Source organism: Scylla paramamosain, chromosome 15 (assembly GCF_035594125.1).
Source record: "Scylla paramamosain isolate STU-SP2022 chromosome 15, ASM3559412v1, whole genome shotgun sequence".
NCBI classification, from domain to species: domain Eukaryota; kingdom Metazoa; phylum Arthropoda; class Malacostraca; order Decapoda; family Portunidae; genus Scylla; species Scylla paramamosain.
In genome coordinates this window covers 453,021-468,214 of record NC_087165.1, presented here as the reverse complement: position 1 = coordinate 468,214, position 15,194 = coordinate 453,021, and positions in this window count along the sequence as shown.

Below are 15,194 nucleotides of genomic sequence, written 5' to 3'. Positions count from 1 at the left end.
TGTAAAAAAAACACTCAAAATACACGCATTTAGTAAGGTTCTTCTGTTTCTTGATTAAGAGTGTTATTCATGAGTTTCAGTATTTTGGTATCTTAGAAACTTCTCCATAGTCGAGTTTTTGCGTTTTTTGCCTTGTGATTCTGGTGAAACTACAAAACACTCATTATACACGTTTCTCGTTATGTCCTTTTTTTTTTTTTTTACCTTATATAAAGTGATTTGCATCCATTTTCGCGTTTTTTTTATGCAACAGGATAAAAAACACACAAAATATACTTTTTTGCTAATATTATTCTGTTTCTTCATATTAGTTGGTTTGCATCCGTTTTAGCGTTTTTCTACGTAAATCTTTTAAAAGACACGTTTTCAGTAATTTTGTTTTGGATTTCCATATATTTCCATATATTTCCATATATTTCCATATATTTCCATATACCTTCATATTATTTATCGTTTTGGTGCCTAACATGCAGAAAAACACTCAAAAGACAGGTTTTTTGTAAAGTCGTTAAATTTTATGAGATAGGTGGTTTTTGCATACACTTTATGGTTTGGAACATAACTCCATAACTTTTTTGATAATGTTTTTTCCACATAATTTCCCTGAATTTTGCCAGAATTTTGGCATCTTGGTACCTATGAACATCAATAACAAAAAAAATAGAAATGCTATTTTTTTATTTATTTTTTTCTCTATTAAGAGTGTTATTTGTAGGTTTTAACGTTTTGGTATTTAAGGAACTTAAAAACATTCATAATACTCATTTCTCGTAATGTCCTTTCGTTTCCCAAATATTGGGATATTTGCATGTATTTAAGCGTTTTTATAGGTAACATTATAAAAAAAAACACTCAAAACACTTGGTTTTGGTAATGTTATTCTGCTTCTCCATAAAGGAGTGTTTTGCATGCGTTTTAGCGATTTGGTATGTAAGGAACTGAAAAACACTTCAAGGCAAGTTCTTGGTGAAAGTTGGTTTTATTCCAATGTAATATGATTGCCCTGCTTTTAATGCTTTATTGCCTAGCAGGCTCAAAAACACTGAAAAGATACTTCTGGTAATGCCATTTTTTCCCACATAAAACTAGTTTCGCATGCTTTTTAGGGTTTTGCGAAGAATTTGAAAAAAAAACACTCAAAATACACGCATTTGGTAATGTTGTTCTGTTTCTCAATTAAGATTGTTATTCATGAGTTTCAGCATATTGGTATCTAAGAAACTTCTATATATACACGAGTTTTTGCGTTTTTCGGCTTGTGGTTCCTGTGAACCACATTTTCTTTTGGCCGAAAATAATAAGACACTCATTATACATGTTTCTCGTAATGTCCTTATCTTTCCCAATAGGGAGTGCTTTGCATCCATTTTCGCGTTTTTTGTAACAAGCTCAAAAAAACTCAAAATATACCTTTTTGGTAATGTTATTCTATTTCTTCATATTGGTTGGTTTTCATCTGTTTTAGCGTTTTTCTACGTAAAACACTGAAAAGACACGTTTTCAGTAATTTTGTTTTCGATTCCCAAAGAATACTCCCAGAATTTTGGCATCTTAGTACCTATGAAGATGAATAACAAAACAAAAAAAAAAATTTTATTTTTTTTCTCTATAAAGTGATATTTGTGGGTTTTAGCTTTTTTTGGTACTTAAGGAAATTAAAAACACTCATAATACACGTGTTTCGTAATGTCCTTTCTTTTCCCCAAAAATAGGGTTATTTGCATGTATTTAAGCGGTTTTATTGGTAACATGATCAAAAACACTCAAAATACATGTTTTTGGTAATGTTCTTCTATTTCACCATTAAGTGTATTTTGCATGCGTGTTAGTGTTTTGGTATATACGGAGCTCAAAAACACTTAAAGGCAAGTTCTTGGTAAAAATTCGTTTTACTCCGATATAATGTGATTGCCCTCCTTTTTAGTGTTTTATTGCCTATCACGCTCAAAAACACTCAAAAGACACTTTTCTGGTAAAATCATTTTTTTTCCCAACAAATCTATTTTTGCATGCAATTTGGGGTTTTGGTAACTAAGAATATTAAAAGCACTCAAAATACACGCATTTAGTAAGGTTGTTCTGTTTCTCAATTAATAGTGTTATACATGAGTTTTAGCATTTTTGTATCTAGGAAACCTCACCATATACAAAAGATTTTGCGTTTTTTACCTTGTGGTTCTTTTGAACTATAAAACACTCATTATACACTTTTTCTTGCAATGTCCTTTTGTTTCCCAATATAGAGTGCTTTGCATCAATTTTAGCGTTTTTTATAGGTAACAAGCTCAAAAACATTCAAAATATACGATTTAAGTAACGTCTTTCTATTTCTTGATATTCGTTGCCTTGCATCCGTTTTAGCGTTTTTCTACGTAAAACACTGAGAAGACACGTTTTCAGTAACTTTGTTTTGGATTCCCATATAGAGTGATTTCCTTATTATTTATCGTTTTGGTGACTAACATGCTAAAAAAACACTCCAAACACAGATTTCTGGTAAGGTCGTTTATTTTCCTCATATTTGCTTGGCATGCACTTTAGGGTTGGGTCCGAAAAAAAAAAAGGTGAAATTAACTTTTTTGATAATATTGTTTTATCATATGATTGCCCTGAATTTTCCCAGAATTTTGGTATCTCGGTACCTATGAAGATGAATAAAAAAAAAATTCCTATTCCGAAAAAAAAAGCTGAAATGAACTTTTTTGATAATATGTTTTATCATATGATTGCACTGAATTTTCCCAGAATTTTGGTATCTCGATACCTATGAAGATGAATAACAAAAAAAATAAAAAGAAAAAAATTCCTTTTTTTTTTCTAAATAAGGAGTGTTATTTGTGGGTTTTAGCTTTTTGGTACTTAAGGAACTTAAAAAAAACACTCATAATACACGTTTCTCGTAATGTACTTTTGTTTCCCAAACATAATTTTATTTGCATGTATTTAAGCGTTTTTATAGATAACATGACCAAAAACACTGAAAATACATGTTTTTCGTAATGTTATTCTGTTTTTCCATAAAGTGTGTTTTCCATGCGTTTTAGCAGTTTTGTATATAAGGAGCTCAAAAACACTTAAAGGCAAGTTTTTGGTATAAATTGGTGTTATTCCAATGTAATATGATTGCGCTGCTTTTTAGTGCTTTATTGCCTATCATGTTCAAAAACACTTAAAAGACACTTTTCTGGTAATGTCATTTTTTCTCTCAGATAAAGTTGGCTTCACATGCAATTTAGGGTTTTCGTAACTAAGAATGTGAAAAGCACTCAAAATACACACATTTAGTAAGGTTGTTCTGTTTCTCAATTAAGAGTGTTATTCACGAGTTTCAGCATTTTGGTATCTTGGAAATCTCTCCATATACACGAGTTTTTGCGTTTTTTGCTTTGAAGTATAAAACAATCATTATACACTTTTCTTGCAATGTCCTTTTGTTTCCCAATATAGAGTGCTTTGCATCTATTTTCGCGTTTTTTATAGGTAAAAAGCTCAAAAACACTCAAAATATACCTTTTTGGTAACGTTTTTCTATTTCTTGATATTGATTGGTTTCCATCCGTTTTAACGTTTTTCTACGTAAATCACTGAGAAGACACGTTTTCAGTAACTTTGTTTTGGATTCCCATATAGAGTGAGTTGCTTATTATTTATCGTTTTGGTGACTAACATGCTAAAAAACACTAAAAACACAGATTTCTGGTAAGGTCGTTTAATTTTGCATGCACTTTAGGGTTTGGTATATAACAGTCCGAAAAAAAAGCTGAAATTAACTTTTTTGATAATATTCTTTTATCACATAATTGCCTTGAATTTTCCCAGAATTTTTGCATCTCGGTACCTTTGAAGATGAATAACAAAAAAAAAAAAAACCTATTTATTTATTTTTTTTATTTATTTTTTTAAATAATTAGTGTTATTTGTGTGTTTTAGCTTTTTGGTACTTAAGGAACTTAAAAAAAAAAAAACTCATAACACACGCTTCTCGTAATGTCCTTTTGTTTCCCAAATATAATGTTCTTTGCATATATTTAAGCGTTTTTAAAGATAACATGATCGAAAACACTCAAAATACATGTTTTTGGTATATGTTATTCTGTTTCTCCATAAAGTTTGTTTTGCATGCGTTTTAGCGGTTTGGTATATAAGGGGTTAAACAATACTTAAAGTCAAATTCTTCGTAAAAGTTGGATTTATTCCTATGTAATATGATCGTTCTTATTTTTAGTGCTTTGTTCCATATCACGCTGAAAAACACTGAAAAGACACTTTTCTGGTAATATCATTTTTTTCCCCACATGAAGCTAGTTTTGCATGTAATTTGGCATTTTTGTAACTAAGCATGGGGAAAACACTGAAAAAACTAAATTTGGTAAAGTAGTTCTGTTTATCAATTAAAAGTGTTATTCATGCATTTATTCATTTTGGTATGTAAGAAATTTCTCTATATACACGAGTTTTTGCGTTTATTGCCTTGTGGTTCTTTTAAAACTATAAAACACTCATGATACACGTTTCTCGTAATGTCCTTTTGTTTCCTAATATAGAGTGCTTTACATCCATTTTTGCATTTTTTGTAGGTAACAAGCTCAAAAACACTCAAAATATATCTTTTTGGTAATGTTATTCTATTTCTTCATATAGGATGGTTTGTATCTGCTTTAGCATTTTTCTACGTAAAACACTGAAAAGACACGTTTTCAGTAATTTTCTTTTGGATTCACATATTGACTGACTTCCAAATTATTTATCGTTTTGGTGGCTAACATGCTGAAAAACACTGAAAAGACAGGTTTCTGGTAAAGTCGCTTAACTTCCCTATATAGGTGGCTTTGCATGCTGTTTAGGGTTTGGTACCTAACAATCCGAAAAAAAAAGCTATAATTAACTTATATGATAATTTTCTTTTTTCCAAATAAATTCCCTGAATTTTGGCAGAATTTTGGCATCTCGGTACCTATGAAGATGAATAACAAAAAAAAATCCCATTCTATTTTTTTTTTTATTGATTATATATTTTTTTTTCTAAAGAGTGTTATATGTGGGTTTCAGCTTTTTGGTACTGAAGGAACTTAAAAATCACTCATAATACACGTTTCTCGTAATGTTCTTTCGTTTCCCAAACATAAGGTTCTTTGCATGTATTTAAGCGTTTTTATAGATAACATGATCAAAAACACTCAAAATACATGTATTTGGTAATGTAATTCTGTTTCTCCATAAAATGTATTTTGCATGCGTTTTAGAGTTTTGGTACGTAAGGAGCTCAAAAACACTTAAAGGTATGTTCTTGGTAAAATTTAGTTTTATTCCCATGTAATGTTATTGCCCTGACTTTTAGTGATTTATTGCGTTACAAGCTCAAAAACACTGAAAAGACATGCAAAGCGTCCCATATGAGGAAATTAAAGACCTTACCAGAAATATGTCTTTTGAGTGTTTTTCTGCATATTAGGCACCAAAACGATAAATAATAAGGAACTCACTCTATGTGGGAATCCAAAAGAAAATTACTGAAAACGTGTCTTCTCAGTGTTTTACGTAGAAAAACGCTAAAACTGATACAAACCAACCAATATCAAGAAGCAGAAAAACATTACCAAAAATGTATATTTTTGTAGGTAGCTCTGCTAATCGATTAAAAGTGTTATTCATGCATTTATTCATTTTGGTATGTAAAAAATTTTTCTATATACACGAGTTTTTGCGTTTATTGTCTTGTGATTCTTTTAAAACTATAAAACACTCATTATACACGTTTCTCGTAATGTCCTTTTGTTTCCTAATATAGAGTGCTTTACATCGATTTTTTGCATTTTTTGTAGGTAACAAGCTCAAAAACATTCAAAATATATCTTTTTGGTAATGTTATACTATTTCTTCTTATAGGATGGTTTGTATCCGCTTTAGCGTTTTTCTAAGAAAAACACTGAAAAGACACGTTTTCAGTAATTTTCTTTTGGATTCACATATTGACTGACTTCCATATTATTTATCATTTTGGTGCCTAATATGCTGAAAAACACTGAAAAGACAGATTTCTGGTAAAGTCCTTTAACTTCCTTATATAGGTGCTTTTGCATGCATTTTAGGGTTTGGTACATAACAATCCAAAAAAAAAGGCTATAATTAACTTCCATGATAATATTCTTTTTTCCACATAAATTCCGTGAATTTTGGCAGAATTTTAGCATCTCGGTACTTATGAAGATGAATAACCAAAAAAAAAAAATCCCATTTTTTTATTTATTTATTTTTCTAAAGAGTGTTATTTTGTAGGTTTTAGCTTTTTAGTACTGAAGGAAATTAAAAATCACTCATAATACACGTTTCTCGTAATGTTCTTTCGTTTCCCAAAAATAAGGTTCTTTACATGTATTTAAACGTTTTTATACATAACATGATCAAAAATACTCAAAATATATGTATTTTTTAATGTTATTCTGTTTCTCCATAAAATGTATTTTGCATGCGTCTTAGCGTTTTGGTACGTAAGGAGCTCAAAAAAACTTAAAGGTAAGTTCTTGGTAAAATTTGGTTTTATTCCCATGTAATGTGATTGCCCTGGCATTTAGGGCTTTATTGCGTAACACGCTCACAAACACTTAAAAGACATGCAAAGCCTCCTATATGAGGAAATTAAAGACCTAACAAGATATATGTCTTTTCAGTGTTTTTCAGCATATTAGGCACCAAAACAATAAATAATAAGGAACTCACTCTATGTGGGAATCCAAAAGAAAATTACTGAAAACGTGTCTTTTCAATGTTTTACGTAGAAAAACGCTAAAACTGATACAAACTAAACAATATCAAGAAGCAGAATAACATTACCAAAAATGTATATTTTGAGTGTTTTTGTGCTTGTTTCCTACAAAAAAAAAAAAACGCGAAAATTGATACAAAGCACTCTATATTGGGAAACAAAGGGACATTGCGAGAAAAGTGTATAATGAATGTTTTATAGTTGAAAAAAACCACAAGGCAAAAAACGCAAAAACTCGTGTATATGCTTAAACTCTTGAATAACACTCTTAATTGAGAAACAGAGCAACCTTACTAAATGCGTGTCAAAAACAGTAAAAGGCAAGTTCTTCCTAAAAGTTGGTTTTATTCCCATGTAATGTGATTGCCCTGCTTTTTAGTGCTTTATTGCCTAACACGCTCAAAAACACTCAAAGACACTTTTCTGATATTGTCATTTTTTTCCTACATAAAGCTAGTTTCGCATGGAATTTGGGGTTTTGATAACTAAGAATGTAAAATAACACTCAAAATACACGCATTTTGTAAGGTTGTTCTGTTTCTTGATTAAGAGTGTTATTCATGAGTTTCAGTTTTTTGGTATCTTAGAAACTTCTCCATATAGTCGAGTTTTTGCGTTTTTTGTCTTGTGATTCTGGTGAAACTATAAAACACTCATTATACACGTTTCTCGTTATGTCCTTTTTCTTTTTTTACTTATATAGAGTGCTTTGCATATATTTTCGCATTTTTTTTATGTAATAAACTCAAGAACACACAAAATATATGTTTTGGTAATGTTATTCTTTTTCTTCATATTGGTTGGTTTGCATCTGTTTTAGCGTTTTTCTACGTAAATCTTTTAAAAGACACGTTTCCAGTAATATTGCTTTGGATTTCCATATAGAGTGACTCATATTATTTATCGTTTTGGTGACTAAAATGCTTTTTGGTGCCTTTTGCCTCCCAATATAGAGTGCTTTCCTTCCATTTTTGCGTTTTTTGTAGGTAACAATATCAAAAACACTCAAAATATACTTTTTTGGTAGTTATTCTATTTCTTCATTTTGGTACGTTTGCATCCATTTTAGCGTTTTCTACGTAAAACACCGAAAAGACACGTTTTCAGTAATTTATCTTTGGATTCCCATATAGATTGACTTCCTTGTGTTTTATCGTGTTGGTTCCTAACATGCTGAAAAACCCTCATAAGTCAGTTTTCTGGCAAAGACGTTCAATTTCCCCATATAGGTGGCTTTGCATGCAATTTAGGGGTTTGGTACATAATAGTCCGAAAAAAAAAGCTAAATGTAACTTTTTTGATAATGTTCTTATTTTATAAAAATTCCTGAACTTTGCCCGAATTTTGGCACCTCCTTACCTGTGAAGATAAATAAGAATGAAAAAAAAATATCGTATTTTTTTATTTATTTATGTTTTTTATCTCAATAAAGAGTGTAATTTATGGCTTTTAGCTTTTTCGTACTTAATGAACTTAAAAACACTCATAATACACGTTTCTCGTAATGTCCTTTTGTTTCCCCAAAAAAGGGTTCTTTGCATGTATTTAAGCGTTTTTATTGGTAACATGATCAAAAACACTCAAAATATATGTTTTTGGTAATGTTATTCTGTTTCACCCTAAAGTGTATTTTCCATGCATTTTAGTGTTTTGGTATATAAGGAGCTAAAATACACTTAAAGGCAAGTTCTGTTAAAAATTGGTTTTATTTCAATGTAATGTGATTGCCCTGCTTTTTAATGCTTTATTGCCTAACACGCTCAAAAACATTCAAAAGACATTTTTCTGGTAATGTCATTTTTTTCCAACATAAAGCTGGTTTCGCATACAATTTGGGGTTTTGGTAACTAAGGATGTGAAAAGCACTCAAAATACACGCATTTAGTAAGATTGTTCTGTTTCTCAAAGAAATAAAAATTGGTTTTATTTCAATGTAATGTGATTGCCCTGCTTTTTAATGCTTTATTGCCTAACACGCTCAAAAACATTCAAAAGACATTTTTCTGGTAATGTCATTTTTTTCCAACATAAAGCTGGTTTCGCATACAATTTGGGGTTTTGGTAACTAAGGATGTGAAAAGCACTCAAAATACACGCATTTAGTAAGATTGTTCTGTTTCTCAATTAAAAGTGTTGTTCCAGAGTTTCAGCATTATGGAATGTAAAAAAAACTTCTCTATATACACGAGTTTTTGCGTTTTTTACCTTGTAGTTCTTGTGAAACTATAAAACACTCATTATACACGTTTCTCGTAATGTCCTTTTGCTTCCCAATATAGAGAGCTTTCCATCTATTTTCGCGTTTTTTGTAGGTAACAATTTCAAAAACACTCAAAATATACCTTTTTGGTAATGTTATTCTATTCCTTCATATTGGTTGGTTTGCATCCGTTTTAGCATTTTTCTACGTAAAACACCTAAAAAACACGTTTTAGTAATATTGTTTTGGATTCCCATATAGATTGACTTTCATGTCATTTATCGTGTTGGTTCCTAAGATGCTGAAAAACTCTCATAAGACCGTTTTCTGGCAAAGACGTTTAATTTCCCGATATAGGTGGCTTTGCATGCACTTTAGGGGTTTGGTACATAATAGTCCGAAAAAAAAAACTAAACGTAACTTTTTTGATAATGTTCTTATTTCACATAATTTCCTGAATTTTGCCCGAATTTTGGCATCTCGGTACCTGTGAAGATGAATAAGAAAGAAAAAAATATCGTATTTTTTTTATTTATTTATTGTTTCTCAATAAAGATTGTTATTTGTGGCTTTTAGCTTTTTGGTAATTAATGAACTTAAAAACACTCATAATACACATTTCTCGTAATCTCCTTTTGTTTCCTAAAAATAGAGTTCTTTGCTTGTATTTTGGCGTTTTCATTGGTAACATGATCAAAAACACTAAAAATATATTTTTTTGGTAATATTATTCTGTTTCACAATAAAGAGTGTTTTGCATGAGTTTTAGTGTTTTGGTATATAAGGAGCTCAAAAAACACTTAAAGGCAAGTTCTTGGTAAAAATTCGTTTTCCTCCAATAATGTGATTGCCTTCCTTTTTAGTGCTTTATTGCCTATCACGCTCAAAAACACTCAAAAGACACTTTTCTGGTAAAGTCATTTTTTTTTCCCACAAATCTATTTTCGCATGCAATTTGGGGTTTTGGTAACTAAAAATGTGAAAAGCACTCAAAATACACGCATTTATTCAGGTTGTTCTGTTTCTAAATTAGGAATGTTATACATGAGTTTCAGCATTTTTTTGTATCTAGGAGACCTCTCCATATACACGAGATTTTGCGTTTTTTGCCTTGTGGTTCTTTTGAACTATAAAACACTCATTATACACTTTTCTTGCAATGTCCTTTTGTTTTTTTAATATAGAGTGCTTTGCATCAATTTTCGGGTTTTTTTTTTAGGTAATAAGCTCAAAAACACTCAAAATATACCTTTTTAGTAACGTTTTTCTATTTCTTTATATTGGTTGCTTTGCATCCGTTTTAGCGTTTTTCTACGTAAAACACTGAGAAGACACGTTTTCAGTAACTTTGTTTTGGATCCCCATATAGGGGTGAGTTCCATATTATTTATCGTTTTGGTGCTTAACATGCTAAAAAACACTCAAAACACAGATTTCTGGTAAGGTCGTTAAATTTCTTCATATAGGAGGCTTTGCATGCATTTTAGGGTTTGGTACATAACAGTTCGAAAAAAAAAAAGCTGAAATTAACTTTTTTTATAATATTCTTTTATCATACGATTGCCCTGAATTTTCCCAGAATTTTGGCATCTCGGTACTATGAAGATGAATAACAAAAAAAAAAAAAATCCAATTTTTTAAATATTTTTTTATTTTTTTATTTTCTAAATAAAGAGTGTTATTTGTGGGTTTTAGCTTTTTGGTGTTTGAAGTACTTAAAAAAACACTCATAATACACGTTTCTCGTAATGTCTTTATGTTTCCCAAACATAATGTTCTTTGCATGTATTTAAGCGTTTTTATAGATAACATGATCAAAAAACGCTTAAAATATATGTTTTTGGTAATGTTATTCTGTTTCTTCATAAAGTTTGTTTTGCATGCGTTTTAGCGGTTTGTTATATAAGGAGCTCAAAAACACTTAAAGGCAAGTTTTTGGTATAAATTGGTGTTATTCTAATGTAATTTCATTGCCGTGCTTTTTAGTGCTTTATTGCCTATCACGCTCAAAAACACTTAAAAGACACTTTTCTGGTAATGTCATTTTTTTCTCACATAAAGGTTGTTTCGCATGTAATTTGGGGTTTTGATAACTAAGAATGTGAAAAGCACGCAAAATACACGCATTTAGTAAGGTTGTTCTGTTTCTCAGTTAAGAGTGTTATTCATGATTTTCAGCATTTTGGTATCTAGGAACATTCTCCATATACACGAGTTTTTTTGTTTTTTGCCTTTTGGTTCGTTTGAACTATAAAAAACTCATGATACACTTTTCTTGCAAAGTCCTTTTGTTTTCTTATGTAGAGTGCTTTGCATAAATTTTCCCGTTTTTTTGTAGGTAACAAGCACAAAAACACTCAAAATATACCTTTTTGGTAATGTTTTTCTATTTGTTGATATTAGTTGGTTTGCATCCGTTTCAGCGTTTTTCTACGTAAAACACTGAAAAGACACGTTTTCAGCAATTTTGTTTTGGATTCTCATATAGGGTGAGTTCCTTATTATTTATCGTTTTGGTGCCTATCATGCTGAAAAACACTCAAAAAACAGATTTCTGGTAAGGTCGTTTAATTTCCTCATATAGAAGTCTTTGCATGCACTTTAGGGTTTGGTATATAACAATCCGAAAAAAAAGCTAAAATTAACTTTTTTGATAATTTTCTTTTATCATACAATAGCCCTGAATTTTCCCAGAATTTTGGAATCTCGGTACCTATGAAGATGAATAACAAAAAAAAATCCTATTTTTTTATTTTCTTACTTTTTTTCTAAATAAAGAGTGTTATTTGTGGGTTTTATCTTTTTGGTACTTAAGGAACTTAAAAACACTTATAATACACATTTCTCGTAATGTAATTTCGTTTCGCAAACATAAGGTTCTTTATATGTATTTAAGCGTTTTTATAGATAACATGATCAAAACCCAAAAAATATATGTTTTTGGTAATTTTATTCTGTTTCTCCATAAAAGGTGTTTTGCATGCGTTTTAGCGTTTTGGTATGGAATGAGCTCAAAAACACTTAAAGGCAAGTTCTTGGTAAAAGTTGTTTTTATTCCCATGTAATGTTATTACCCTGCTTTTTAGTGCATTATTACCTAACACGCTCAAAACACTCAAAAGACACTTTTCTGGTAATATCATTTATTTCCCACATAAAGCTAGTTTTGCATGGAATTTGGGAATTTGGTAACTAAGAATGTGAAAAAAAAAACTCAAAACACAGCCATTAATAAGGTTTTTCTATTTCTTAATTAAAAGTGTTATTCATGAGTTTCAGCATTTTGGTAGGTAAGAAACTTTTCTAATACACACATTTGGTAAGGTATTTCTGTTTCAAAATTAAAAGTGTTATTCATGAGTTTCATCTTTTTGGTATGTAAGAAACTTCTTTATGTACACGAGTTTTTTTAGTTTTTTACCTTGTGGTTCTTGTCAAACTATAAAACACTCATACACGTTTCTTGTAATGTCCATTTCTTTGCCAATATAAAGTGCTTTCCATCCATTTTTTGCTTTTTTTGTAGGTAACAAGCTCAAAAACACATCAAAATATATCTTTTTGGTAATGTTATTCTATTTCTTCTTATTGGTTGGTTTACATCCGTTTTAGCGTTTTTCTTCGTAAATCACTGAAAAGACACGTTTTCAGTAATATTGTTGAAATTGCTGAAAAAAACACTCAAAAGACAGATTTCTGGTAAAGTCGTGTAATTTCCCCATATAGGTAGCTTTGCATGCACTTCTGGGTTTGGTACATAATTCCGGAAAAAAACTAAAAAAAAATTTTATAATGTGTTTTTTACATAATTTCCCTGAATTTTGCCTGAATTTTGGCATCTTTATACCTATGTAGATGAATAACAAAAAAAAAAATCTATTTTTTTTGTTATTTATTTTTTTCTCTATTTGTGGGTTTTAGTTTTTTGGTACTTAAGGAACTTAAAAACAATCATAATACACGATTTTCGTATTGTCCTTTCGTTTCACAGACATAGGGTTCTTAGCATGTATTTAAGCGTTTTCATAGGTAACATGATCAAAGACACTCAAAATATTGTAACAAAATAATGTATAAATGTAATTTGGGATTTTCGTAGCTTAGAATGTGAAAAACACTCAAAATACACACATTTGGTAAGGTAGTTCTGTTTCTCAATTAAAAGTGTTATTCATGACTTTTAGCATTTTCGTATGTAAGAAACTTTTTGCGTTTTTTGTCTTGTGGTTCTTGTGAAACTATAAAACAATCATTATACACGTTTCTCTAAATGTCCTTTTTTCTTCCCAATATAGAGTGCTTTTACATCCATTTTCGCGTTTTTTTGTAGGTAAAAAGCTCAAAAACACGTTTTGGTAATGTTATTCTATTTCTTCATATTAGTTGCTTTGCATCCGTTTTAACGTTTTTTCTACGTTAAACGCTGAAAAGACACGTTTTCAGTAATTTTTGTTTTGGATTCACATATTGATTGACTTTCATATTATTTATCGGTTTGGTGCCTAACATGCTGAAAAACACTGAAAAGACAGGTTTCTGATAAAGTCGTTTAATTTCCTCATATAGGTGGCTTTGGATGCACTTTAGTGTTTGGTAAATAACAATCCGAAAAAAAGCTATAATTAACTTTTTTGATAATGTTCTTTTTTCCACATAAATTCCCTGAATTTTGGCAGAATTTTTTATTTTTTTTTTTATTTTTTTTTCTCTTTAAAGAGTGTTATTTGTGGGTTTTAATGTTTTGGTACTTAAGGAACTTCAAAATAGTCATAATACACGTTTTTCGTAATGTCCTTTCGTTTCCAAAAGATAGGGTTCTTTGCATGTATTTAAGCGTTTTTATAGGTTACATGATCAAAAACACTTAAAACACATGTTTTTTGTAATTTTTTTTCTGCTTCTCCATTAAGGTGTTTTTTTGCATGCGTTTTAGCGTTTTAGTATGTAAGGAGCTCAAAAACATAATGGCAAGTTCTTGGTCAAAGTTGGTTTTATTCCCATGTAATATGATTGCCCTGCTTTCTAGTGCTTTATTGCCAAACACGCTCAAAAACACTCAAAAGACACTTCTGGTAACGTCATTTTTTTCCCACATAAAGCTTGTTTCGCATGCTATTTGTGATTTTGCTAAGAATGTGAAAAACACTAAAAATACACGCTTTTGGTAAGATTGTTCTGTTCTTAATTTAGATTGTTATTCATGAGTTTCAGCATTTTGGTATCTAAGAAACTTGTTTATATACACGAGTTTTTGCGCTTCTTGCCTTGTGGTTCTTGTGAACCACAAGTTCTTTTACTCGAAAATAATAAGACACTCATTATACACGTTTCTCGTAATGTCCTTTTGTTTCCCAATAGGGAGTGCTTTCCATCCATTTTCACCTTTCTTGTAGGTAACAAGCTCAAAAACACTCAAAATATACCTTTTTTGTAATGTTATTCTATTTTTTTTTTCATATTGGTTGGTTTGCATTGTTTTTAGCGTTTTTCTACGTAAAACACCGAAAAGACACGTTTTCAGTAATTTTGTTTTTGATTCCCATATAGATTGACTTCCTTTGGTTTTCTGTTTTGGTGCCTAACATGCTGAAAAACACTCATAAGACAGTTTTCTGGCAAAGACGTTTGATTTCCCCATATAGGTGGTTTTGTATGCACTTTAGGGTTTGCTACATAACAGTCGAGAAAAAAAAGCTAAAATTAACTTTTTTGATAATGTTATTTCAGAAAATTTCATGAATTTTGCTTAAATTTTGGCACCTCGGTACCTGTGATGGTGAATAAGAAAGAAAAAAATATATCGTATTTTTTTATTTATTTATTTTTTTCTCAATAGAGAGTTATTTGTGGCTTTTAGCTTTTTGGTACTTAATGAATTTAAAAATACTCATAATAAACGTTTTTCGTAATGTCCTTTCGTTTCCCACAAATAGGGTTCTTAGCATGTATTTAAGCGTTTTATTGGTAACATGATCAAAAACACTCAAAATACATGTTTTTGGTAATGTTATTCTGTTTCTCCATAAAATGTGTTTTGCATGCGTTTTAGCGTTTTGGTATATAAGGAGCTGAAAAACACTTAAAGGCAAGTTCTTGATAAACATTGGTTTTATTCCCATGTAATGTGATTGCCCTTCTTTTTAGTGCTTTACTGCCTATCACGCTCAAAAACACTCAATAGACACTTTTCTGAAAATGTCGTTTTTTTTTTTACCACATAAAGCTGGTTTC